This window comes from Schistocerca piceifrons, chromosome 1 (genome assembly GCF_021461385.2).
Source record: "Schistocerca piceifrons isolate TAMUIC-IGC-003096 chromosome 1, iqSchPice1.1, whole genome shotgun sequence".
In the NCBI taxonomy this organism is placed as follows: Eukaryota; Metazoa; Arthropoda; class Insecta; order Orthoptera; family Acrididae; genus Schistocerca; species Schistocerca piceifrons.
The window spans coordinates 309,337,583-309,364,767 of NC_060138.1; the positions used below are offsets into that span (position 1 = coordinate 309,337,583).

The following is a 27,185-nucleotide window of genomic DNA, read 5'->3' on the forward strand; positions in this document are numbered from 1 at the left end:
TTTTTCATATTAGGTGCATTCTGCTGCTACCTACTGCCAGGTACGCCATATCAGCGATCTCAGTAGCCATTAGACATCGTGAGAGAACCCTCCGCGGGACTCACGGACTTCGAACGTGGTCAGGTGATTGTGTGTCGTCTGTACGCGAGATTTACACAGTCCTAAACATTCCCAGGTCCACTGTTTCCGATGCGATAGTGAAGTGGAAACGTGAAGGGACACATACAGCATAAAAGCGTACAGGCCGACCTCGTCGTGAAGAGGGGCGTTATGTGTAATACGCAGACATCTATCCACACCATCACACAGGAATTCCAAGCTGCATCAGGATCCACTGCAAGTACTTTGACAGTTAGGTGGGAGGTGAGAAAACTGGGATTTCGTGGTCGAGCGGCAGTCTGTAAGCCACAAATCACGTCGGTAAACGCCAAACGACACCTCGCTTGGTGTAAGGAATGTAAACAGTGGAAAAACGTTGTGTGGAGTGGCGAATCACGGTACGCAATGTGACGATTCTATGGCAGGGTGTGGGTATGGCGAATGACCGGTGAACGTCATCTGCCAGCGTGTCTAGTGCCAACAGTAAAATTTGGAGCCGGTGGTGTTATGGTGTGGTGTTTTTCATGGAGGGGGCTTGCACCACTTGTTGTTTAGCGTGGCACTATCGTAGCACAAGTCTACATGGATGTTATAAGCACCTTCTTGCTTCCCACTTTTGAAGAGCAAATCGGGGACGGCGACTGCATATTTCAACACGATCGAGCACCTGTTCTTATTGCACGGCCTGTGGCGAAGTGGTTACACGACAATAATATCCCTGTAATGGACTGGCCTGCACAGAGCGCTGACCTGAGTCCTAAAGAACACCTTTGGGATGTTTTGGAACACGATTTCGTGCTAGGCCTCACCGACCGACATCGATGCCTCTCCTCAGTGCAGCACTCCGTGAAGAATGGGCTGCCATTCCCCAAGAAACGTTCCAGCACTTGACTGAACGTATTCCTGCGAGAGTGGAAGCTGTCATCAAGGCTAAGGATGGGCCAACACCATATTGAATCCCGGCATTAACGATGGAGGGCGCCACGAACATTTTCAGAGAGGATACTTTTGATCACATAGTGTATTTGCTGACGTATAATACCTTCATCGAGATTGAGAACAGAGTAAAAAATTGGGAGGTTTTAATTTTCATCGCGCTCTCGTGTATTATTCAGTGATACATAGTTTAGGAGATATCATAAACATTGACATGCATAGAAAACCATCTTTTGCCTAAAATGGAGCACAAATTGCCCAGGATTAGAGTTTAAAACTGCCGTAGGCTACCAAAAGAACTCTCTTAAACACTTACCGTCAAATATGTAACCCATCATTAATTGAAGAGTAGTCAGAAGTCTGAATCTGTTTTATACATTGAAGTTGGATTCTGGTGCTGTACTAAACAAGAGCAGCGTGTGGCCGGCGGCGGACACACGGCATCTGGCGTGAGGCCCTGCTGATCCGGCGGCCTCGTGACAGTGTCTTAAGCACTTCGCTTCCTTACTGGAAGGGAAGTAAACAGCAGGACACAGAGATAGGATATCTTCAGGCAGTTACAAGCTCCGCTCCGCAATGGCGACTAGGTGAGTAAGATATAACAAGCGACAAATACGTGTTACGAGACCTTGTTCAGTAGCATTTGGGCGACCGGATGGGAAGGGGTGAGGGAGGGGAAGGGGGAGGGGGCGGGAGGGGAAGGGGAACTTGGCGCGGCGCACGTGAGTCTGGCGGGAACCGTTGTGAGCAGCTCGGCGCTGCCCTACGCGGCGCGGCGCAGTGTTGTCCGTCCCGCGCGCAGCGATCAGCGTCCTTCTGACACGGTAAGCGGCCGGCGCGGCTCCACAGCTGCACGCAGCTGCGCTCAGCTGCCGCCCGACAGTGAACCCGCTGCCCGGCGCTTTGTGACGTATGTGGCTCGCATTTCAAGCGGCGAACCGCCGTGACTGGCACGTCACCAGAGCGTTGCGCAGTCGCTGCTGCGACACCACCGCGTCGACACATATCCAGTGCTCCGCGTCGCGAACTAACAAGCGTTAAGTTGTACCCGAGGAACAGAGAGTGAACTGCAACGTAACTTCTTCAAGATCAAAAATGTGAGCCGGACCGCGACTAATCTGTTCAAAAGGATTTCGAGCTTGCAGCCGGTCTTCGTAAACTTCATTGCACGATATTTCGGCTGGACAACTGCCAGCCATCTTCAGGTGAGCCGAACGAGGACTGACGAAGACGTTCTCCGCTCCAGCTTATATAGTGCGCTTATAGTACTGCTGCGCATGCGTTGCAATTGTGGAGACAGAAGGGCCACACCGCCCAGCGTCAGCGCCCTTGCTGGTGGAACTGCAGTACTCAGCTGCCGTCGTTATTGTCGCTGGCCGCAGCTATCGAAGTCCCCTGGCGTCTTCGTCGCGAGCAAATTTCGGAGGTGACGGGATTCCATGCGTTATTCAATTGGTAACCACTGTCACGGTTCATTAAATTTTCCGCAATGCGTATTTCAACTGATTCTTTGATAATGGAGTCCCAAAAAGTTGTTGCAGTGGCCAAAATCGAAGTTTTGTCGTACTCCATTGAATGTCCGTTAGAAATACAATATTCCGCAATTGCAGACTTACTGGGCTGCAGTAGGCGCGTGCAACGCTGATGTTATGTACAAGGCTCTTCCACTGTACGCGTTGCCTGTCCTATATAGGCCATACCACATTGACATGGTATTTTGTAAATTACCGCCTTCCGCCGTAACAAATCATCCTTCACCGATCCCAGCAAATCCGAAATCTTAGAGGGCGGACGAAAAAACACTTTCACATTAAAATGATTTAGAATCCTTGCTATCTTGAAGGACATATTTCAGACAAAGGGAAGAAAAGCTAGGGGACTTGGCTAGCGCGTCCTCCTCTTTATCCACTTCCCGGTTCCTGGCTCTAGTTGAGAAGGCCCTGTTAATTTGCCGGGTCGAGTACCCATTGTCTCTGAACATCGTCCTCAAATGTGCCAGTTTCTTAGGCAAATGCTCTGCATCCAACACTGTGTGTGTCCTGTGTACAAGGGGTTTAAGTACACTCATGGCCTGGGATGGATGATGGCAACTTGAAGAATGCAAATACAAATCAGTGCGAGTGGGCTTGCGATAGACAGAATGTCCCACTGTGCCGTCACTCTTCCGTTTAACCAAAACATCCAGGAATGGAAGGCAGCCATCTTTCTCTAGTTCCATAGTAAATCGAATACTGTCATGGATGGAGTTAAGATGATGAAAAAACTCCATTAACTTTTCTTCTCCGTGGGGCCACACTGTGAAAGTGTCATCGACGTACCTCCAAAAAACAGTTGGTTTACAGACCGCTGAATCAAGTGCTCTCTCCTCAACATCCTCCATAAAGAGGTTAGCCACCAGAGGAGACAGAAGGCTGCCCATTGCGACACCTCAGACTGTTCAAAATATTCCTGGTTAAACATAAAATAAGTTGAGGAGAGAGTACAAAGCAGTAATGTCCGATTCAAATTGTTGACCAATTAGAATCAAGGAATCCGCAAGAGGTACTTTTGTGAAAAGGAAAACTACATCAATACTCACTAGAAGATCCGAACTACTTAAGTGGAAAGCCCCCAGTCTGTTAATAAAATCAGCAGAGTTCCGTATATGGTGTGAACATTTGCCAACAAATGGTCTCAACAAAGAAGCTAGATGTTTGGCTAAATCATATGTGGGTGCGTCAATATTACTCACTATAGCCGTAAAGGCCGACCTTCTTTATGCACTTTAGGAAGACCATACAGTCTCGGTGGTACGCTGTTGGAAAGATTCACAGCTCTACAGTGGAGAATCCAGTTTAAAAATAAAAATGGGGCTGCTACTTCATGCCGATTTTGTTTCTAACATGAAACTTTGTCTCTCAGGCGCAATGCTAATACCTGCCGAGCTATCCATGCCGACTCGTGACCTGCCCTACTCGCTGTTTCAGTTCAGCCAGTGCCTTTTCCCGACAGGCAGGCAATGCATGCAGGGGAGACAATGTGAAGTTTGGAAACTGGGAGAGACAGGACCGTTCAGACATGACGCTGTGAGGGTGGATAGTGAGACGTGCCTGTATAGATAATCAATGACCGTAAAACTCAAATACCGTCACACAATTTTAATCACCCAGGACGTTTCTGTATACAGTCCGCTGCACGGTGAAAACAAGTTCTGGAACCATTAAGCTCCCGCTATCCTATTCACCGCCATTTCACTCTACTAGGAATGGCAGTCGATCAAGATACAGGGGTTGGGCGAAAATATATAAAATATGGAAATTCTTGCTTCAACATGGATGCATATGCTAGCTAAGCCTGTAGCTTACTCTGTTGTGTTTGACCGTGAGCGGGACCTGTGCAATGTCGACAATACTTTGCAAGCGTTAGTCGAGGTCAGTTCTGTGTGGTTGTGAGTGCATTGTGTCGCAGCTAGGCGAAGCCGAGCGTGCATAAATGGTTAGTGCCCGCACGGTGGGCACTTCCGTAATGAAGGCAGACGAAGTGTTACGTGTTCCAAGACAGACCGTATAGTGGATTGATACCGCTTACAGAGAACGCGCGAAAACAATAGCCTCTAAGACACAACGAAGATCAAGTGTGAGTTGAGTCATCATGAAGGATGGTCATAAGACGAAGAATAGATGGACAATAGCTGCAAAAGCCACTGCAGAAAGGAATGTCACACTCGCTAACTCTGTCTGCACCGAAACAACACGAAAGGACATCCATAAGCAGGGAACTGCAGGGCAAGCTGGTATTCCAAAACCACTCATCAGTGATCCAGATAACGTCGATGGAGCCGAAGCCATAAAACCTGGACTATGGAAAATGTCATTTCGTAAGATGAAGCTTGTTTCAAACTGTTTCCAGCATCTGGCAGAGTTTACGCCCCAAGACTGAAAAATGGCAGAGGTTCGGTGATATGGGCAGTCATATCGTAGCATTCCATGGGTCCCGTAGCTGTCCTACAAGGTCACATTACTTCAGAGGATTATGCGACTATTTTGGCTGATCAGGTTCATCCCATTCTCAATAGTGGTGATGTTTTCCAACACGACAGTGACCCTTTACACACAGCTCGTATCGTCCAGGTCTGGTTTCGTGAGCACGAAGATGAATTGTCACATCTACCCAGATATCAACATTATTACATTTTCTAGCGCACTTTGGATAGAAGGGCGCGTTTCACATCCATTATCGTTAGCTGAAACTGTTGTGTCTAGACAAGACACCCTAGACACAATGAGAGGAAGCCGAAAGGCACGCGCTTAAACTCACGCAGGCTGGCGTGAGGTCTGAAACAGGATACGTAATGAATGCTATAAACAAAAGTACGTAGCTTCTGGAATACTTAACTTTAATCCACATTTGTAGAACATCGCTCTTGATGATACATTAATAGAATCTCAATATCAATTATCAATTGAATACGACGCCTTGCTAGGTCGTAGCAAATGTAGCTGAAGGCTATGCTAACTATCGTCTCGGCAAATGAGATCGTATTTGTCAGTGAACCATTGCTATGAACGTCGGCTGTACAACTGGGGCGAGTGCCCGGACGTCTCTCTAGACCTGCCGTGTGGTGGCGCTCGGTCTGCAATTACTGACATTGGCGACACGCGGGTCCGGCGTATACTAATGGACCGCGGCCGATTTAAAGGCTACCACATAGCAAGTGTGGTGTCTGGCGGTGACACCACGGAAACCACCACTATTTTGGAGGAACAATCGTACAAGACCCATTTATCCTCTCCGAGACGAGTAGAAGATATTTTTGATGCCAACGGTTTTCCTACACCGTACTAGTCATAGTAAAGTTTTCTGTTTTTGGTCTTTCCTTATTTTGATACATACCGTCATCAGTGGAGAGGTTCTGCTGTGTTTGTGAAGAAGTACATCTAAGCTGCAAATTGGTACATGAGTTATTCTTAAATAGCTCATACCGTAAGGACACTACACATAAAAATCAATGGCCGTGTTTCGATTTCTAGGCCACCATATGTGCTGACACCTGTCAGAACGCTTTGTGTTAGTTACTGCTATTAGATACGCTTTTAGAATGACTAATGTCTCACAGAATGTGGCTGATACGTTATATGAGCACATAACGCCACGCCGGTGAGCTCGCGTGGTTCACTATTGTGAACGGTGGAGCTGTTTTTCAGTGTCCCACGGTCTGGGGTTTTGGTCAGATGATGGGGTGGCCTTTACTTAATCCTTCTAGGTGTCAATTTACGCAAAATGATGAAAACCGCAGCAGCTGTTGAACGAATATTATTTTATTGTTTATAACCGGTTTCGGAATAATATAATTCCATCTTGTGTCATACACTGTTAGATGGAAGCAATATGTTACAATTACGGATAAACAGTTATTCAAAAATGAAAATTTACAATAAACCGATGACTGTGCATTATTGACTTAAAGCATAACATAACTACCGTTGTTTTCCACCCAATGTCGTCTCTGGGACAAAAAATTCCGTGTTCCACTTTATAAAGGAGGGAACCTAAGAACTTATCAAAATGAAAACATGCCTCAGAAAACCCCTGTTTCTAGAATCACGAAACACCTACTGAATACTAAAAAAAAAGGAAAAGGACCACACAATACGCGAAAGAGACTTACATAGGACGACGAAATCACCGCCTCCCTCGTTTGGCCGTACTGAAAGGAAAACAATGAACAGTTGGGGGAAGAAATGGTTCAAATGGCTCTGAGCACTATGGGACTTAACTTCTGAGGTCATCAGTCCCCTAGAACTTAGAACTACTTAAACCTAACTAACCTAAGGACATCACACACATTTATTCCCGAGGCAGGATTCGAACCTGCGACCGTTGCGGTCGCGTGGTTCCAGACTATAGCGCCTAGAACCGCTCGGCCACGCCGGCCAGCAGTTGTGGGAACAGACTAGCGCGAACGTTCTCGATATGTGTCGCAAACCAGGTTACTGCATACAGCTATAGAAGGTGGAAAGTTTAAGACCGCGAGCGGGAAATCAAGATTAAAGACTGTGGATACTCAAAACGCTAGGGAGGAAGAAAACCCAAGCACCTAGATGTAAATCACAAAACTGTGTAACGAATACATTAACCAATTTTGTTGGAAAAGATCAGACCAGTTGACAAAATTAGAGTTAGAGAAGGAAATTCTCCAAAACAGACAAAAATTTTAAAAACGTAACTTGAGGGATAACCTAAAATATGTCTTGACTGCCTAAAATATTTTTATGGTTCGGGTATATACGTTCGTTAATAGTTTGAGGTTAAGAGTGGAGGCTTCGTCGAATTTCTATCTCTTAAATTACATTAAATATCCGATTTTTACCTACAGTGTGCAAAACGTGGTGGTTACACAGCTTTGTCTTTTATATCTAGATGTACAGCAGCGTTTAGACCACACAAGCTCTTTTATCGGGTTTACCCGATATGGCTTTAAACGTTACCCCTATCACAGCTACAGTACTTGCAACAACTTTGTTTGCGTCACGTGTGGCGGGCGCTCTCACCCGTCACTCCTCTCAGCAGTTTTCCTGTTAGACTGAATTTTCTCATGTCGAGAAAAGAGAAGGTGCGATCTGCTTTATCTGATAAAATACTTTCTATAGCCAAGATGGCAGTAATACTTCTTTATTTTCGACAACCAGTTTCGACAGACTTTACTGTCATCGTCTGGTATGTAACGCAGTGCATGTACGTGTAATATATCTCTTATCATGATTTATGACGTAATATTTGAGAAGAACAGTCTGTTTTTCATCGACATTACAAGAAAAAGGAAATTGTTCATTTACAAACCCTCAAAAATTTTCATTGCAAAAGTTGTTCATTGTGATTTGGAACCTAATGCTAAGTTGTCATATTAATGTAGCACATTATACAAAAGTTTGTCAGATATAAAAATAAAATATTTACGATCAAAAGCACCTCGTGCACATAGCCATGTTCGTATATGCTGCTCTCACAGATGAGTGTTAAGTCTTAAAAATCAAAATATACAGTAAATGCACACTAGCACATCTGTTTGCGTTAGCTTGAAATGTTTCATTCGTTGATGATACTTCTTAGACGGCGTATACGCTACAGCTGGATGGCAGAGTTACGAAGGTAACACGTGCACATCGTGTTACAGGCAAAAGGTGGCTCTTACGTCGATAAGATCAGAGCGCTACAAACGAGTATACGTACTTGGCCATGTGCACCAGGTGCTTTTTGATTGTAGAGGTTTTATTTCTGATAAACTTGTATAATGTGTTACATTTTATCCACTAATATGCCAACTTGGTATGACGTTCCAACTCACAATGGAGGCGTTTTCAAACAGAAATTTTTGAAGGCATGTTGATGTAATTACGTCAGATCAAGAAAGAAGAAATGTTACAAGCACTATGTTAAAGACCAGAAAATGACACAAAGTGTGTGGAAATCGTTTGTCAAAATAAGGAAGTAGCAATGTGATCTTGGCTGTAGCAAGTTTGTTACCAAGTAAGACCAGATGTGCAATTCGGTGTTTCCTGTCGGAATGTAAGAGTCTTTCATATATTGTCCTCATCCTCTTTTTAATATTTCGTAGTGTTTCTTGATGCTGCAGATAATGGTTTTTGACAGACTTTTTCGTGTTGCTAGCATCTTGGATTCCATATTTTATAAAGTGCAAATTGAAGCTTTCGTTCCACGAACGATGTAGGGTAGAAGAAAACCTTAGTCCTCTTCGCTTTATGTTAATAATGCCCTGTCATCAACTTACTGCTACATTTTCATTTTTGAATGAATATTTATAACTGTATACAAAACAAAACAATTTCCCCCGTCCCTAACGTTGACTTCCGCATTTAACAACACAACCACGACAAAACTTACATTCCCATTTCTTTCGCATACGTGTACACGTCCGGCATGTTGTCGTACAAGTCGAAACAAACAAGTTGTGACGCAGCCGCCAAGGTCTTCTCCAGTATCAGCGTAGCGAAATGCATCGAGCCAGAGGCACTAACGAGTTTCAATCTATTATTTCAAGGGTGATATGCGGATTTATTGAACGCGAAGTTAAATATGTCAAAAATATAAACGTCTTGAGCTACTTTACCTATTTTTCGAACACGATAGTTCATATAAATACAGTAAATAAAGCATACAGAACAAACAAGTGTTCCTTTGCACAGAATTTCTGTGTTGTGGCTCTGCGGACGTATTGAAGATCAGCAGACGGCACAAAACATGGAAAACTTGACAGCTGATTACTTGTCAGTTCATAGAGAGTTTTCTTTCGGAGAAGAGTGAGACGGCCGGATACCGGTGCTTGAGGAGCAAATGCACATAACTTCTCCTTATCTCACAGTATTCGTCAAAGCTTATGAGAGCTTTCCCGATCAATTTCCAACAAATATGTTGACACAATAAGGTAATTAAGATAATACTTGTTGAAAATAAAATCAGGCGTACACCGCAAGGTTGGTTTTAACATGGCCTGGCTATCGTTTTAATCACGCCATATTGAAGGCGGATACACCCTCTTATTACTCCTACTTGTGAATGTCGCATCCATCCTGACATTGTACCGCTTCATCAGCAGTTTAACGTGGAATCCCAACTATGGTAAGAGCTATTTTCATATGGAGACCGTATTGATAGAGATTTCTTTTTCAAAAGTACCAGTCATTGGACCTTTTTTTAGTTTAATGCTGGTTTTCAGGTTCGATCAGGAGAGGATCTTACTGTGTCTATGCATCTACACTACCCAACAGCGTCCTCAATGATTTTCGCAAATTTCTTTCTGACTACTGTTCTTTCCTATATCACCTATCAACACTCCCATTATTAATTTAAAGAATATCCAGACCTCATTACTAAGTTATGTTTTCTAGAACCTTTCAATTTCGAGATTATCTTTCCGTAGCTTATCGTCCTACTGTAGCATCGGTACAGAAAAGCATTCAGTTTCATCATCTACGGTTTTCCGACGGTCCATTTTTCTCTTCCGTAGAACACTGTCTTCAAGTCGCTTTTCTTCAGTTCTGTGCCTATGTTTTACACCAGTAGAACTCTAACGTTAAGGGGGTGGCTCTTGTCATGTGTGCATGTACCCTCATCCCTCTACGTCGTACTATTTTTTGTCATCTTGCAACTGAAAAGAAATTTTTTTCACAACTTCTCCTGTCGTGTCAACTCTAGTTCTGTTTATCAATTAGCTTCTTTCTGTTTCCCCTCTGAAAATGTTTAGTAGCTTTAGTTATTACTAATCCTTACTCTGTTTTGTGTAAATTGCTCACTTCATCCAGCATTTCTTCTAACCCTTCCACTGAAGTAAGAGTCTCATGAAGTTGGCTAACATAAGGACTCTAATAGACAAAATTTTTCACTAGGTCTATAAGTTCCACACATTATCTTGATTTTTGTCTATTACTCCTTCCGTTACTTAGCACAGACTGAGAGTTTCCTCTCCACTATCTTTACAATTTTTGAAACAGGTTAGAATTTATTATTTGAACTGTGTACCATACAGTCATTTCCCAGATTATCAAAAATCTAACCAAACGTTCTGTCTCGACAAAGGTTTATGACCTTCATGTTGTCGCTCCTGACAGCTTGTGGGGGAAGCCTGCTGTTGATTGATGCGTTGAAGGTGAAATTTGATTGGTGAGGGTTAGTTAGGTGAAACTGAGTCAGTCTGGTTGGGATAATGGTTTACCTTGCTACAGCTCATCAAGTTTATGCTACGACGGATGAGTAACCGAGCTAAAAGAAAATAGATCTAAGGCACTAACACCAGATGCCCTTTCGAAAACCATCATGGAATAAACGATTTAATGTCCCGTTCCAACGTATTATTTGTAGAGAGATTCCCGCCATCAGTTCCCTATTGTTCCGGCTGATGAGACGTCGTGAAGAGGTAGTTAGTACAGAAAACTGTCCACTGATTTCATCACAACTTGCACACTGCTATCGTTCCTACCACTGACGAACCAAACCCAACGAGGGAAATTTCTTCCAGCATCTGGGCGAGATTGGTGACAGCTATTTGTATTAATAAGTGCAATCAGTAAGTAAGTCGTTATAATATGACTTGTACATTTCCAGGTATCTCTGAATGAAACGCGCGGGGGGATACAAAGTAATTTCTTAAATAGGTGAAATTCAGTCAAACTGGTTGGGGTAATGGTTTACAGAATTACTTCTCATCAGGTACTGTGCACCTTCCTTTAAAGAAGAAGGGGCGCCAAATTAACAAAGATTAGCTAATTTTAATTGCAAATGATCAATACTTAGTACAACTGCTTCTCCTCCCTGACTGTTACCTCGCTTAAACAGAAGTAGCTGTAAAAAGAATTGAGATTATGTTTTTACACCCAGTCGTCGACATCTGTACAGATAAAAGCACATCTTGGATGGAGAAGGATGGGAAAGCCTTTTCCGAAGAGCCATCTCGCCAATCGCATTAAGCAATATGTGGAAATCATCTGGATAACCGTCCTTCCGATAGAGTTCATTGTCCCACCTGCGTGCAGCCCCTTAGACATTCGTGAACGGTATGTTACAACCGCTATCATCCCCACAAATCATCCTACTGCTTAAATTTCCCACTGGACATAGTAGTTCTTCGCATACTTTGATATGCGTCTCGTGGGACTGAGACTGAGGTACATCAGTCGTTGTACCTTTTGTTCCTCATTAGAGTGGAACTACTTTGAGAATTTTATTTCAAGCAGTTTCTAGAGCTCGATACTTATTGTCACGTATGCGGTTGTTATAGTAAAAGAAACACAACCTTTTGCTTTTCGCTCTAAAATTTTTCCTTTCCTTTACAAAGAACTGAAAGACTCCGTTATGAAAGCACGCATTACGCAAGTAAAACATCGTCATTATCGAATCTCAGTTTCATTGAGTCGTACTAAACATTGCTAGCTGTAACTAGCCCATAACGGAAATGATAAAACGTTATGGGTGCTCTGAAATGCGTTACTTAAGAGCTCTATGGTCATTTGTTCAGTAGGTATGTTCCACAGTAGTGAAAATGAACAAGTAGTCGTACATTTTAGAGCCCATATTTACTGGCCTTTATTTACTCTTTTGGTACATACTACCTCCACCAAAAATACGGAAACCAAAGAGTACGCAGTAGAAGAGATTTATTTCACAATATCGAAGATGAACAAGTGTTCATAACTCTTGAAGTACACTTTTTGGTGCCCGTGTGTATTATACATTTTTGTCTTGTTTTTGCACACACTTCCTCCTCCGGAAGTTTCCTACCCTACGTTAGTACCGGTAAGTATATTACACTGTTAGAGGAAGCAGAACGATTTTCGCCTATAACTTTCGATTCGTCCGTTTCGGGACCATGGTGTCTTACCTCAAACTGATTCATCTACCCTTCCCATCATCCGTGAAATTTTGTAACATCATAACATAATCGCTCCATATATCTTGCTTCCACGTTAACGAGGTGTTGTAGCATGTTCGTGCGCTTTACGGGAGTGGAACGGTGGAGAAATGGCTTGAATGTGGTTCGACGTACCCTCTGCCGGGATCCTTAATTGTGCAACTGGAGAGTAATCATGAAGATGTAAATGTATAGATGTATTCCCTTTTTGTTCATCGCAAGAAGTGAACATTTACTTCAGATTATATAACGTGACCACGATCATTTTAGTAGTGGACTATAACACTCTTGCAGAAAAAACCATAATTATTTTGTTTCTTGCTTCTTGTCTTTGATGAACACGGCGACAATTCTTAGTCATTCTCCAAGAATTTCACGTCTGCATCTCATAATGCATTCGTTAACTGAGTTGTTTTTTTAGTATCTAGTAGATACTAAAAGGTTTCAGATAGATTATATAATGGTAAGACAGAGATTTAGGAACCAGGTTTTAAATTGTAAGACATTTCCAGGGGCAGATGTGGACTCTGATCACAATCTATTGGTTATGACCTGTAGATTAAAACTGAAGAAACTGCAAAAAGGTGGGAATTTAAGGAGATGGGACCTGGATAAACTAAAAGAACCAGAGGTTGTACAGAGATTCAGGGAGAGCATAAGGGAGCAATTGACAGGAATGGGGGAAATAAATACAGTAGAAGAAGAATGGGTAGCTTTGAGGGATGAAGTAGTGAAGGCAGCAGAGGATCAAGTAGGTAAAAAGAAGAGGGCTAGTAGAAATCCTTGGGTAACAGAAGAAATATTGAATTTAATTGATGAAAGGAGAAAATATAAAAATGCAGTAAGTGAAACAGGCAAAAAGGAATACAAACGTCTCAAAAATGATATCGACAGGAAGTGCAAAATGGCTAAGCAGGGATGGCTAGAGGACAAATGTAAGGATGTAGAGGCCTATCTCACTAGGGGTAAGATAGATACCGCCTACAGGAAAATTAAAGAGACCTTTGGAGATAAGAGAACGACTTGTATGAATATCAAGAGCTCAGATGGAAACCCAGTTCTAAGCAAAGAAGGGAAAGCAGAAAGGTGGAAGGAGTATATAGAGGGTCTATACAAGGGCGATGTACTTGAGGACAATATTATGGAAATGGAAAAGGATGTAGATGAAGATGAAATGGGAGATACGATACTGCGTGAAGAGTTTGACAGAGCACTGAAAGACCTGAGTCGAAACAAGGCCCCCGGAGTAGACAATATTCCATTGGAACTACTGACGGCCGTGGGAGAGCCAGTCCTGACAAAACTCTACCATCTGGTGAGCAAGATGTATGAAACAGGCGAAATACCCTCAGACTTCAAGAAGAATATAATAATTCCAATCCCAAAGAAAGCAGGTGTTGACAGATGTGAAAATTACCGAACTATCAGCTTAATAAGTCACAGCTGCAAAATACTAACACGAATTCTTTACAGACGAATGGAAAAACTAGTAGAAGCCAACCTCGGGGAAGATCAGTTTGGATTCCGTAGAAATACTGGAACACGTGAGGCAATACTGACCTTACGACTTATCTTAGAAGAAAGATTAAGGAAAGGCAAACCTACATTTCTAGCATTTGTAGACTTAGAGAAAGCTTTTGACAATGTTGACTGGAATACTCTCTTTCAAATTCTAAAGGTGGCAGGGGTAAAATACAGGGAGCGAAAGGCTATTTACAATTTGTACAGAAACCAGATGGCAGTTATAAGAGTCGAGGGACATGAAAGGGAAGCAGTGGTTGGGAAGGGAGTAAGACAGGGTTGTAGCCTGTCCCCGATGTTGTTCAATCTGTATATTGAGCAAGCAGTAAAGGAAACAAAAGAAAAATTCGGAGTGGGTATTAAAATTCATGGAGAAGAAATAAAAACTTTGAGGTTCGCCGATGACATTGTAATTCTGTCAGAGACAGCAAAGGACTTGGAAGAGCAGTTGAATGGAATGGACAGTGTCTTGAAAGGAGGATATAAGATGAACATCAACAAAAGCAAAACAAGGATAATGGAATGTAGTCTAATTAAGTCGGGTGATGCTGAGGGAATTAGATTAGGAAATGAGGCACTTAAAGTAGTAAAGGAGTTTTGCTATTTGGGGAGCAAAATAACTGATGATGGTCGAAGTAGAGAGGATATAAAATGTAGGCTGGCAATGGCGAGGAAAGCGTTTCTGAAGAAGAGAAATTTGTTAACATCCAGTATTGATTTAAGTGTCAGGAAGTCATTTCTGAAAGTATTCGTATGGAGTGTAGCCATGTATGGAAGTGAAACATGGACGATAAATAGTTTGGACAAGAAGAGAATAGAAGCTTTCGAAATGTGGTGCTACAGAAGAATGCTGAAGATTAGATGGGTAGATCACATAACTAATGAGGAAGTATTGAATAGGATTGGGGAGAAGAGAAGTTTGTGGCACAACTTGACCAGAAGAAGGGATCGGTTGGTAGGACATGTTCTGAGGCATCAAGGGATCACCAATTTAGTATTGGAGGGCAGCGTGGAGGGTAAAAATCGTAGGGGGAGACCAAGAGATGAATACACTAAGCAGATTCAGAAGGATGTAGGTTGCAGTAAGTACTGGGAGATGAAAAAGCTTGCACAGGATAGAGTAGCATGGAGAGCTGCATCAAACCAGTCTCAGGACTGAAGACCACAACAACAACAACTGAGTTGTGTGATACTGCACTACTGGCTCACGGCGGGCAAAATGATATCTGCGGTTTCACATTTTCCTAAGAATATAACGATGTAAATGGCGCTATAAAAGGTCGATGCCCCTCCCGCGTCAGATTCTTTGTTTTTCACAGTTACACTCCCTTTATCTACGTTTTGTACATTATGTATACCATTGTCTGCTCGTCTGCCTTAGGACGGCCTGTCCTAAATATTGCCACTGGCGTATCTCATACTGTCGTATGAACTCATAAAAGAATCTGCTGCACCACGCTATTGTTCTTCGAAGAGTTACTGCCAGCTGAAGACAAAGTAGCTGCTCATAGTACTACTAATCACGTCGCGGCTTAAAGTGAAGATTATTGACACATGTTGCCGAAGGGAACTTACTGGACCGGAAACACTGGCCATGGCTTGAAAAATAACACACAGCGGCGACACTGCTGAACATCAGTAGCTTCCTCCTTCCATTTGTCAAATGTCACGCGAAACGACAGTAGTCGTGCTTCTGAGATCTGTTTCTCATCTGTTCAGATGTTTGCCGCCAACGAGAGCCGATTTTACTTCAAGGGTGCCTACTTGTTGCAAAACAGTAGTAACATTTGTCTACTGAGTAAGAAGTTTTTGTTATCAAGATAAGTATTGCAGGAAAAAACATATTTTTTTCTCACAAGAACATTACTACTACGACGCATTTGGTAGTTCCGATATTCCCATGCATGTGCGTTGCTTCTTCATGAACAAACGTTTTTTAAGCATTGAAGTACAATAGAAGTTCGCTAAGACGTTGCCCATTTCAAGGTGTCTGGTATTTTTATGTCTTTACGGTTACGCTCTTTTATGTTACAACAAGGGAAGATTTCGCTTAAAAAAAGCTTTATATAACATGTTTAACTGAAAGAATTAAGTAAATTAGACTGTGCTATGTCGAATTACATTCTTATTACCGTATGACGAAATAAAAGAATGTTGGGAAATTAATATAAACTCTTAGTTAGACAACAGTACACATTTTCCTTCATTTCAATACGTCCTGAGATGTGTACTAGAACGTTGGGCAGATTCTTAATCATAGCATTCGAAACTGGTACTAAATATTTCACAACTTAGCCTATTTCCTGAGAGATGCGATTGCTATCTTGTATTAAGCGGGAGCACTGCTTTTGTATTATTTCATTTTCCTCGTCTCACAGAAAGCATTATACAGTAGACCCAGTAGTCGAAAACAGCTCTAAATAGGGGCAACAGTAGAAAACTGAAGAAAAAAGTAACAACCAAGGGCATCATAGACTCAGTGTCAGAGAATATGTTTTAATATCCATATTCCGTTGTGCTAAAACAAACGCTGTCGGGAGTAATATACAGGATGTTTCACAAAGATATTACCAGCCCCTGATAGCTGAGTGGTCAGCGCGACGGAATGTCATACCTAACGGCGTGGGTTCGATTCCTAACTGGGTCGGAGATTTTCTCCGCTCAGGGGCTGGGTGTTGCGTTGTCTTTATCATCATCATTTCATCCCCATCGACGCGCAAGTCGTAGAAGTGGCGACTTGCACCAGTCGAACGGTTGACCCGACGGGAGGCCCTAGCCATACGGCATTTATTACAAACATATTCAGATATTTTAATATGTTAATCTACAAGTAAAACTAAAGGAAAAAGTTCATGGCCAACACAGGTCCGCAAATTTTTAGGTATGGAGTTACGGCTAGTAAAATGTTGAGTCTGAAATTTAGCAAATTCGCTAATATGAAGCCATCGCAAAACTGTACGAGGTTAAAGTAAAGCACGATTCTCACTTATTTTGTTGTTATTGGTCTGGTGAATCTAATGAAACACGTCCCAGACGTGTATCTGGAGTAGTTTCCCAGAACATCCACAGAAGCTTAGATTATTATACAATTAAATTTGTTTACTTTCCATTAAGGATGCAGAAACTTTTATGTAATTGTTGGTAACCGCTAGTGAGTTGTTTCAGTCGTTTCCTAACCTTGAAACGAGTTACTTTTCTGTATTTTTCAGTGAAAGAACATAATAACAACAGTGTTTTAAGTGAAACCACATAGTAACTGTTGTACTTTGTAGATTATTTATGAAACAGGGATGCCATTCAAATTTACAACAGAGGAGTATTCCGATGTGGTGTTTATTTACTGCAAATGTGATGGTAACGCTGCGGCCGCAGTTAACGACTATAGCGTACGTTATCCAACGCGGAGGATTCCGAATGCACGAACCATTAGCAGAGTATTTCGAATGTTACGGGAGACAGATTCTCTACCTAGCGTATAATTAGTATGAGCCCTCGATACGTGAAGACGATGATGAGTATATCATGGCTGCTGTTCAACGTAGTCCGGGTACCAGTACATGACATACCTCTGAACGATTAGGCACAATCTAACGTATGGCGTACACTGTAGTACAATGATCAGTATCCTTACCATAAACAAAAACTGCATCATTTACATCTGGGAGATGCTGCCCTTCGCTTGGAGTTGTGGAACTGGTTAAATACTAATCGGCAGTTAGACAAATGCGTTTCATTTACTGATGAGGCACAGTTTACTCGAGATGGTATAAAAACTTTACGTAACGAGCACGTATGGACTGAAGCAAACTCACATGCAACAGCGTATGCAATTTCCTGCAGCGATTTAGCGTAAATGTGAGGTGTGTTATAATCAACACACACTTTACTGGATTATTCATTTTCCGAGGACGTCTAACTGGTGAGACGTACTTACAATTGGTTCAAATGGCCCTGAGCACTATGGGACTTAATTTCTGAGGTCATCAGCCCCCTAGAACTTAGAACTACTTAAACCTAACTAACCTAAGGACATCACACACATCCAAGCCCGAGGCAGGATTCGAACCTGCGACCGTAGCGGTCGCGCGCTTCCAGACTGAAGCGCCTACGACCGCTCGGCCACACAGGCCGGCGTACTTACAATTCCTTCAAGAAGAAATGCCCTACTTGCTCGTAGATGTTCCACTTACTACCCGATTGCAAATGTATCTTATATTTTCAACATGACGGCACGCCTCCACATTTCACCAACACCGTTACTACACATTTAAATGAACATTTTCCCCAGAAATGGATTGCTCGTGGTGCTACACGTCTGTGGCTACCCAGATTGCCCGGTTTAAAGAAAATGGTTCAAATGGCTCTGAGCACTATGGGACTTAACATCTGTGGTCATCAGTCCCCTAGAACTTAGAACTACTTAAACCTAACTAACCTAAGGACATTACACACATCCATGCCCGAGGCAGGATTCGAACCTGCGACCGTAGCAGTCGCGCGGTTCCGGACTGCGCGCCTAGAACCGCTAGACCACCGCGGCCGGCGCCCGGTTTAACGCCAATGGAATATTGTGTATGGGAATGGATAAAGGACATAGTTTATGAGGACAAAATCAATACACGTGAGGCATTACTTGCTCACATTATCAGTGCAATAGACGAAATTAAGAGCAACCCTGTGAAACTGAAACGAGCAGCGAAATATTTTCATACAAGTGCAGCTAAGTTCATTGAACCTGGTGGAGACATTTTTGAACATTTATTGTGAATGTATTGTCAAAGTGTATGTACACCGCACAATTTCCTTAACACTGAGCTTTGTTTTTTCCCGTTTTACATGAATTCACGTATTGTATGGTATTAATAAAAGCAGATTATCTGACACATTCATACAGTTTCAGTTAACGTTAGCCGGCCGTTGTGATCGAACGGTTCTAGGCGCTTTAGTCCGGAATCGCACAACCACTACGGTCGCAGGTTCGAATCCTGCCTCGGGCATGGATGTGTGTGATGTCCTTAGGTTAGTTAGGTTTAAGTAGTTCCAAGTTCTAGGGGACTGATGACCTCAGATGTTAAGTCCCATAGTACTTAGAGCCATTTTGAGTTAACGTTATTACCATCATTTTTCCAACATTAAATTCTCTACAACTTCTGTTGAAAATTTTGTGCAATTGTTTGGAATTAGAAAACAAATTGGCCCAAGTAGTTAATAAATTAGAAATTTTACAAAATTACATCTTTGCCTCCCTGGTTGTTCTGGAAAACTACGGCAGATACACGTCTCGGACATGTTTCGTTAGATTCACCAGATCAATAACAACAAAATAAATAGAAATCGTGCTTTTCTTTAACGTCGTACAGTTTTTGCGATGGCTTCATATTAGCGAAGTTGCTAAATTTCAGGTAAAATCTTTTATTAGGCGTAACTCCGTAACTAAATATTTGCAGACCTATGTCTATATGAACTTTTTTCTTTAGTTTTACTTGTAGAATACCATATTAAAATATTTGCATGTCTTCGTGAAACACCCTGTATAGCCGTGGAATAACATTTCGTTCATCGATTTGTAACACCTTCATAGAAACCTTGACTTTTACTGTAAAAGGCGTTTTCATGGTTCTCTGACGTAGAAGGGAGTTACTACCAGTGACTATAAATAATTTGTAAGCTCATACATATAACATCTAGTATACTGGATTTTGCATTACATTTATTAATGGTTCGAATGAGAACAAAGCATCAAACACAGTCATAGATGTTGGATCACAATTCGATAGTATGACAGAAGTCTCTGCCCTAGTCAGTCCGAACACTGTCAAGACACTGTAATCAGCTATAATGACGAGAGCATGGGCCGACTTTCTCCTTATTTCCTGAAATTCTAGAAAAATTTTATGGAATTCCCCGTGGAAGTTATGAGACTTCAGCAATGTCAAGACAGGTAGCTGAGGAAAAGATTAGTGTTTAACATCCCTTCGACGACGAGGTCGTTACAAAAAGAACAACAGCTCGGATTAGGGAAGGATGGAGAAGGAAAGCGGCCGTGCTCTTTCGAAGGAACCATGCCGGAATTTGCCATAAGTGATTTAGGGAAATCAAGGAACACCTAAAACAGAATGACCAGACGCGGATTGAGACGTCGTGCTCCCAAATGCGAGTCCAGTGTGATAACCACTGCGCTACCCTACTCGTTCAATACAGGTAGACTGTAATGCGTATCTATACAGAAAGGTAGCACTACGCCATTCGTCGAAACAAATCTCTGTGTTTCCGTTTACTTTTATTATTCCTGAACTGATTTACATAAAAGAAGGATCTGTGTATTAGGATTACGTATCATCTGAGATTTCTCATCAAATGACAGTAGCACATTAGGGGGTTATCCTCCTGCGCACAACGGAAGAACATCACAACTCATAATACAAACCCGTCAGGAGCTGTGCCTTCAACTTGAATGTTATTCAAGTGTGTCTGTTACGTAGCACCCTTATCAAACAGTCACTAATCACTCGTTAGCCCGTCAAGTGATTTTAAAATACTATACAAATAATACCTTAAGACCAAAGTCCAAAGTACATTGATTACTATATTTGTCCCGCTCTACATCTGCTTCTACCTGTACATGGATTCTCTGCAAATCACACTTAAGTGCCTGGCAGAGGGTTCTTAGAGCCAGCTTCACAATAATTCTCTATTATTCCGCTCTCGAGCAGCGCACGAAAATAACGAATGCCGATGTCTTTCCGTGCGAGTTTTTATTCCCTTATCTTATTATGATCATCGTTTCTCCCTATGTAGGTCAGCGTCAACAAAATATGTTCGTATTCGGAGGAGAAAGTCGGTGATGAGAAACGCCTTTGTTTTAATGATGTCCACCGCAAGTCCTGTACCATGTCCGTGAAACTTCCTCCGCTATTTCTCGATAATACAGAAAGCGCCGGTCTTCTTTGAACTTTCTCTGCGTATCCGGTAATCCTACCTGATAAGCATCCAACACATTCTGACTGAAATCGATCATACGTAGCAAATTGAGTAATTCAATGGTACGAATACATATCAGCTAATGTTCATTTTCAGTGCTGTTTAGTAGCGTTCTGTTTTTAGGGCGTGTTAAATGAAAGCCTTACCTGTCTAATAAACGAAAATTCGTTCCGGCAACCTGTGACTCGGTAAGCTTATGTGCAGCAGTGTACATCTGCACAAGAACGGTCGCAGGGACAGTGTAAACGCGCCCGCCTCAATAGTAACTTTTTCTTATGACGAATAGCGTTTTATTATTTGTTTCGTGTGTAGTGAATCCGTGGAACAAGTGAAATCCGTTGCAGAATGGAGGTCGACTATGACGATGAATATCTGAAGTAGTAGCAAGGAAACAAAATATCTAGAAGGTCCCTAAATGGTTTTAAGTCCGAGGTTATGCGTCTCTTTTCTTGTGGGTGAATTAGTCGCGATACAAAACCGCCAGGCGATTTTGAACGCCACTGCCGTAACTGTAAAAATTATTCACTATTCAACACATGACACTGTGCAGGATGTGCTTCAGTTTCATAAAGGATCTGCGAGTTAGACGGCCAGCAACTGACTTTTGTATTAATAATCGAACTTTTGATGCGATTGAAGAACTTCTGCTGTACTTTGAACAATAAGGAGATAGCTTGGTTGTAAGAACATTCTGCCACTACAGTTATGGAGTGATGGTATGCGTTTAATGATAATTTTGGGATCACTTCGTGTGCTTCTGCTTTTTTTATTTGCACGTTACGTCAAGGCTGCGGTACATTTGGCTTCTGAGGCCAAAATTTTCCACATGACGCTGCATACCTTCAAAATACAGAACATGAAAGATGTAAATATGAGAGTCTGAATGTGTAGGAAATATAAATTTTCACACAGCACTTCCTACGTAGAAATCACTGTTTCTTCCAAAGGAGCGTGCAACTTCCGTAAGTCCTCCAAGTGAGAACAGCATCGTGCCCGTGACTGACAACTGGTGATAGTCATACGTGCTACAGTCAAAGAACGAGAACGATGGATAGCCATTCAACAAAGAATTTACATAAGTGCTATAGTATACCAGTGATCTCGTATCAGAAGTAGTCAGGAGTCATGGAAAACCATTCTATTGTACCTCAGAACTGCAACTGATATGGTTTGGTTTGGAATCGAATCAAAGGCAGTCGCAAGAACGTTTAAAGCATCTCAAAGTGATTTAAATCTCACTAGATAAGAGACGTGGAAATCACGTGTAGTTTGTGTAAACTTGACCTTAACGCAAAAAATATTTAATATGCAGTCAACTGAAGTAACCCTTATTTAACAATACATTTGTCCCAGACTGACATTAGTCACACCCACTACTACGACTTAAGCTTGCACCTCAATAACTTTCTGTCGATACACACATCCACATTACACCTACACTCCACAAAACCACCATGCGGTGTTTCCCCGGAGGGTACTTCTGATCCCAGTATCTTCTGCCCGCTACCCTATTCCGTTTACAAATAGTGCGTGACGAAAGACCTATGTATGACCTAAAGTTTTTCTTATCTTGTCGTTGCGGCCATTTTTACGAGACGCATATCGCAGAAAGTAATATGATATCCGACACTGAATATTCTCAGAATTTCAACAGTAAACATCTCAGTGATGCACAACGTCTCTCTTGTAGAGTCTGCCATTGGAGTTTATTGAGCACGTTGTTAAATCTATCACGTTGACTAAACGAACCTATAACGAAAGCGCTGCTCTTCGTTGAACCTTTTATTTCTCAGAGACACCCAGCTTGACTAGCACGGGTAGTACTCAAGAAACACACGAACAAGTATTTTGTAAGACACTTCTTTCGTCGAAAAAGTCATTACCGTAATATTATCCCAATAAAATCCAGCGTGGCATCTATCTATTGTTTTCTTTATGACATCATTTCACTTTAGGTGTCTCCGGACGGCTGCTCCTAAGTATTTTACGGTATTTACTGGGTAGAGATATTTATCGCCAGTAGCGTAATATAACAGAAGAGGATCTGTTGGCCTCTACTTAGGCAACATATTACATTTATTGACAATCACGATAGAATGCTACTCTGTGCTCTAACCTTCGTAGCAGCTGCTTTAGATGGAAGTATTTCATGTAAGTGATTCAAGGACTTGCTTCGCGGATATCTGCAAAGTTCAAATGGCTCTGAGCACTATGGGACTTAACTTCTTTGGTCATCAGACCCCTATAACTTAGAACTACTTAAACCTAACTAACCTAAGGACGTCACACGCATCCATGCCCGAGGCAGGATTCGAACCTGCGACCGTAGCGGTCGCGCGGTTCCAAATTGTGGAGCCTAGAACCGCATGGTCGGATATCTGCAGCCGTGACGTCTGCGTAGCTTCGCACAGCTATTGGATAGTGCTTGGCGAACGACTCAGAGCGAACACAGTGGCCGACGTGGTTCCAAATACGCAAAACCGGGCTAAGACACCGGAGAATAATACGTTCTGGCAATGACAAAGGAATCTTCGTCATGTTATTTTTGCCAAAGCAATTTGGCAAGGTCTACTTAGTCACTGGAAAATCCCATCCTACACAGGCCGCACGGGATTAGCCGAGCGGTCTAAGTCGCTGCAGTCATGGACTGTGCGGCTGGTCCCGGCGGAGGTTCGAGTCCTCCCTCGCGCATGGCTGTGTGTGTTTGTCATTGGGATAATTTAGATTAAGTAGTGTGTAAGCTTAGGGAATGAGACGACCTTAGCAGTTAAGTCCCATAAGATTTCACACACATTTGGGCATCCTACACAGAGATCCTTCCGTAAGGATGACCGTGATTTTCAGGGACTAATTCGAAGTCAGGTCGGTCAAGAGTGCCTTCCAGCCGTGTCGCTGGTATCAGACAACGAAAACATTCTACAGACCATAAAGCTGTACATCGTCTTGCCAGTCTTCCAGCGATGATCCATGGCAGACAAGCGAGCGTCTATCTGTACTATGAAGCTGTGAATGTGCCTCATAGATGTTGTCTTCCTGTCACCAACCAACAGCAGTAAAATTCCGATGCTCCAGAGTACATTCATTTATTTTCCGTCGGTGTAACACAATTGGAATAGGTGCAGATATGATCTCCGTACACAGGTGGCTTCACTTAACTGATGTCACAGATCCAAGTCTAGTTGGTCCTAGGTTTATCCGGACGACAGGTTGTTCCACAATGCCATGCAAGGCGGCTTTCATGCACTGTACTGGTCGATGTTCACTACAAATATCAATGGCGCGTGGAGATTGTCTTTCCCGTAAGAGTAGCTCACACAACTTTATCTACCTTGGAAATACCTTGAAAATACTAGCTACAGAACCAGGAAACTGAAGATCAACCTATCAGTCATTTTCGCCGGCCGGTGTGGCCGAGCGGTTCTAGGGCTTCAGTTTGGAACCGCGCGACCGCTATGGTCGCAGGTTCGAATCCTGCCTCGGGCATGGGTGTGTGAGGTGTCCTTACGTTAGTTAGGTTTAAGTAGTTCTAAGTTCTAGGGGACTGATCACCTCAGATGTTAAGTAACAAGGTGCTCAGAGCTATTTGAACCATTTTTATCAGTCATTTTGCATACCTACTTCCCCACGTCACACACCATCGGCCATGAGCTATGCACTACGAATGACAGTGGGGTGGTAATTCTGAATATGTGACGGACAATGTGTTTACAGCTGATTTAATGGAAACAGGACAACCTAATGTCTTATTTCGAAAATTACAGCTCTTTTAGATATGGTACTATTATAGGTGATAACCCCGTAACTTCCTCCAACCTACGAACTGAATTGCCAGCCATTATAAAGGGGGGGACAACCTTCGAACTTGCTTGCCATCCATTATAAGTGGACCCACAATTCAACGTGTATCTGAACCACGTCAAAATTTCAGATTTTCCTTCTATACGAATCATGATCAGAACTGTAAGAAAGGATATATGGCAGAAATAATTTCTAGCTGCGACCGAGATTTGATTCTGGGACATATGCATTTGCAATCTCGCGTTTACCTATTAAGTCGCTCAATGATGTAGGCACAGAAAACTAATTACATTGCGAAGATGTTTTAAAAAACATCATTAAGCCATTAGCGTTAATAATATCAACACCTAATTTCTTCTTACTTCATAAGTAAAGGGTTCATTGCGCTCCAATTTTATCTTCGTCCACACAGACAAACGTAACTTAATACTTTGGGTGGTGTGCACTGAAACGTATATTATGTCAGTTCCGTATATTCTCCGTGTTATTTTAATGTAGTGATTGCTTTGTCAATGTATGACGTCATCACCGTAGGTAAGTAAGAACAGTCGTTGGGATATGCGGGAAATCGTTGCTACAGAAGCAGATTCATTTTTTTAAAAAAATTACGAGTAATAGGTCTTATGCTCACTACGTTTTTTTCTGGGAGTGAGTTAGATGAAAACTGGGAGCTATTACCAAACATTACCACCTTGGAATAGAAAGGTGCCCGAGAATAAGAAACTTCTGAACAATATGCTGGCGTTACGCGCCGAAAAGTGTTGCCTAAAAGCCTTTTAAGATGATGCAGTCCGATACGATCAGACGATAGCGTTATTTTGGGATACGATCGCTTTAATAACCGACTACCGATATTCAAATGAGGATCGAAGCACGCGGCACTTTGCATTCCATCCATAAAGAGAAAACAGTGGCGAAATGTTCCACCGCCCCATTCTGCTATTTCGAGGGTGCCCAATAAAAGCGACCGAAATGCGAAGACTGCTACAACCCGCGAAACAGCGGCCGGAACGGTTGCCCTAGGAATAAATGGCTCTAATTCTATGACCACGGGCCGGCGAGTGGTGCGCGCCGCGGGCCGTTAGCAGTCGGTTTTATGGGGTGGAACACGGCGTCTGCATTATGCAACAGCGCGCGGTCCCAGGGTCGAGCACCTGTGGCCAGGTGGCCACAGTCGCCGCCCTCCACTTGCTGCAGGAAGCAGCCGGGGAACACCGCCCACAGACGGAATGCAGACCTTCGGAAACAACCTCCTCACCAGGCTGTCCAGGAGATCGGGGCGACGTGGCTGTGCTACCCTGCTAGCAGCGTTGTGTCTTGTTGAAGAATCCCAGGAATGAGCAACATGTGGCAAAGAATTTCGTTGACATGTTTCCGAAAAGCATTGATTTCCAAGGAGGAAACTGACTCGTTGCCTTGACTTGTACCATAGCCTTGCTCGAACGTATGAGAACTATATTATACCACGCCGAATATGAACGTTTTGCATATCCAGTGCCTTAAGGAGGAAATGCATGTATAAGGGGAAATCTCACCATTAGTTTCTTTAGTTGCTGATAAATAATAATAAAAGGCCGTATTTTTGCGGCGGAGAACAGAAAAAATTGAATTCGGCTGGGGCACTTTATAGTGAAGTGCCACAGGGTTCTGTTTTAGGTCCAGATATTCAGCTTTACACTGTCCCTCATATCTCTCCTCGTCCTTAACGCTTATGTCGGAACAACATGACAGAAACAGACGTTCCCATCGTAATAAAATCCTCTCTGTTCCACTGCACCGCTCAGTCACCTTCACCAAGTTCTTTACAGTAGCGGGAACCCGATTCTGGAATAACCTCCCTCGTTATGTTAGACAACTTAAAAAAATGTCCGGCTTCAAAAAACAGTTAATGACGTATCTACTTAAGCAACAGTAATGCCTTCCTCTGTACATGAACACACTTTACCTCATTACTTCCCCCTTTCCCCCTCCCTAAATCTCCCTTCCCCAAAACTCGCTATACTAGTAAACGTCTACTTTACACACCAAGATATTAATGTACATCTGCACAAATATTCATTACTATTGCCATTTCTTCTCATGTTTATCATTATTATTTGATTTTTTTACTGTTATTATTATTGCTTTTATCATAATTTGTATGTATAGCTCGTGTTGTAAAAATGCTGCCAGCATTTACTTTATTAGGTCTCAGTCATTACTTTTTATTCATGTTGCCACTAGAGTAATCTAATTTTCTTATTTAAACTATTGTCATGATGTAACTCTGATGTGTGAAATGTTGCATGTGTGGAGCACTGGTCCGATGTAAGAGAGGGCCTGATGGCCCTCATCTGATCAGGTTAAATAAATAAATAAATAAAATAAAATAAAAATATGTATAGGGTGACGGGGCAGGCCACCTGAGCACCTTAGCGTAGTTTCGTGATAATAGACGAGCTTTCAAATA

At 42.5% G+C, this 27,185-nt stretch overlaps 1 protein-coding gene across 1 annotated transcript in view; it reads left to right on the forward strand.

Annotated features, from left to right (window-relative positions):
* The first annotated feature begins 1,772 nt into the window (after nucleotides 1-1,772).
* LOC124798620 overlaps nucleotides 1,773-27,185 on the forward strand; it is a 71,916-nt gene continuing 46,503 nt past the window's right edge. Inside the window, exon 1 of the mRNA XM_047262100.1 lies at nucleotides 1,773-1,859. The gene's annotated coding sequence lies outside the window, so the exon portion shown is untranslated. The remainder of the gene's footprint in view (nucleotides 1,860-27,185) is intronic.